The 1,819-nt window shown below is 45.8% G+C and overlaps 1 non-coding gene across 1 annotated transcript; it reads left to right on the top strand.

The window, feature by feature from the left end:
* The first annotated feature begins 288 nt into the window (after positions 1 to 288).
* Positions 289 to 360, top strand: TRNAW-CCA (transfer RNA tryptophan (anticodon CCA)). The gene has a single exon. It is a non-coding gene; the product is annotated as a tRNA-Trp (tRNA).
* Positions 361 to 1,819: the final 1,459 nt, after the last annotated feature.

Here is a 1,819-nt window from a genome sequence, read left to right as displayed (position 1 = left end):
CTTTAGCTGTGCTTCCTCGACAGAAGGCCGAGCAAAACATGCTACCACGTGTGTGCGAACGGCCACCGTAAACGGACTCGGTAACGACATGTTAGCATGTCTGTTTACAGATCAGAAGGTTGCGAGCTTGAATCACGTCTGGATCAAATTTCCTTTTTTCCTTATTTTCATCATTCTGTCTATCTACTTATTTGTCTGTCTACAATGACTTGTCTCTTTACCTGTACTTCATCGACAGAAGGCCGAAAAAACATGCTACCACTTGTGTGCGAATGGCTACCCTAAGCGGACTCGGTGGCTCAATGGTAGCGCGTCTGACTCCAGATCAGAAGGTGGCGTGTTCGAATCACGTCGGGGTCAAATTCTCTTTCTTATTGTTTTCAACTATCTGTCTACCTATTTGTCTGTCTACAATGACTTCTCTCTTATGCTTCATCGACAGAAGGCCGAGCAATATATGCTACTGCGTGTGTGCGAACGGCTACACTAAGTCAACTCGGTGGCGACCCAGTAGGACGTCTGACTCCAGATCAGAAGGTTGCGTGTTCGAATCACGTCGATGTGAAGTTCTCTCTTTTGTTATTTTCATCTATCTGTCTATCTACTTATTTGGCTGTCTAAAATCACTTGTCCCTTTACCTGTGCTTCATCGACATAAGGCCGTGCAAATCATTCTACCACGTGCGGGCGAACAGATACACTAAGCGGACTCGGTGGCGCAACTTTAGCACGTCTGACTCCAGATCAGAAGGTTGCGTGTTCTAATCCCGTCCGCGTCAAACTCTCTCTTTAGTATTTTCATCTATCTGTCTATCTACTTATTTCTCTGTCTGCAATGACTTGTCCCTTTACCTGTGCTTCATCGACAGAAGGCCGAGCAAAACATGCTACCGCGTGTGTGCGAACGGTTACTCTAAGCGGACTCAGTGGCGCAACTTTAGCACGTCTGACTCCAGATCAGAAGGTTGCGTGTTCGAATCAAATCCGGGTAAAATTCTTTTTTTATTATTATTTTCATCTGTCTATTCACTTATTTATCTGTCTACGATGACTTGTCTCTTTACCTGTGCTTCATCGAGAGAAGGCCGAGAAAAACATGCTACCGCGTGTGTGGGAACGGCTACACTAAGTGTACTGGGTGGCGATACGGTAGCACGTCTCACTCCAGATCACAAGGTGGCATGTTCGAATCACGTCCGGGTCAAATCCTCTTTTTTATTATTTTCATCTATCTGTCTATCTACTTATCTGTATGTCTACAATGACTTGTCTCTTCACCTGTGCTTCATCGACAGAACGCCGAGCAAAACATGCTACCACGTGTGTGCGAATGGTTACCTAACGGACTCGGTGGCAACAGGGTAGCACGTCTGACTCCAGATCAGAAGGTTGCGTGTTCGAATCACGTCCGGGTAAAAGTCTCTCTTTATTATTTTCATCTATCTATATATCTACTTATTTGTCTGTCTACAATGACTCTTCTCTTTATGTGTGCTTCATCGACAGAAGGCCGAGCAATTCATGCTACCACGTGTGTGCGAACAGCTACCCTAAACGGACGCGGTGGCGACACGGTAGCACGTCTGACTCCAGATCAGAAGGTTGCAAGTTTGAATCACGTCCGGGTCAAACTCGCTTCTTTATTATTTTTATCTATCTCTGTATCTACTTATTTGTCCCTCTACAAAGACTTGTCTCTTTACCTGTGCTTCATCGACAGAAGGCCGAGCAAATCATGCTACCGCGTGTGTGCGAACGGCTACCCTAAGCGGATTCGATGGCGACACGATAGCACGTCTGACTCCAGATCAGAAGGTTG

Source organism: Rhipicephalus microplus, chromosome 5, assembly GCF_043290135.1.
Source record: "Rhipicephalus microplus isolate Deutch F79 chromosome 5, USDA_Rmic, whole genome shotgun sequence".
NCBI classification, from domain to species: Eukaryota; Metazoa; Arthropoda; class Arachnida; order Ixodida; family Ixodidae; genus Rhipicephalus; species Rhipicephalus microplus.
The sequence above is the reverse complement of the archived record's forward strand: the minus strand, read 5'-3'. Positions and strand labels throughout refer to the sequence as shown.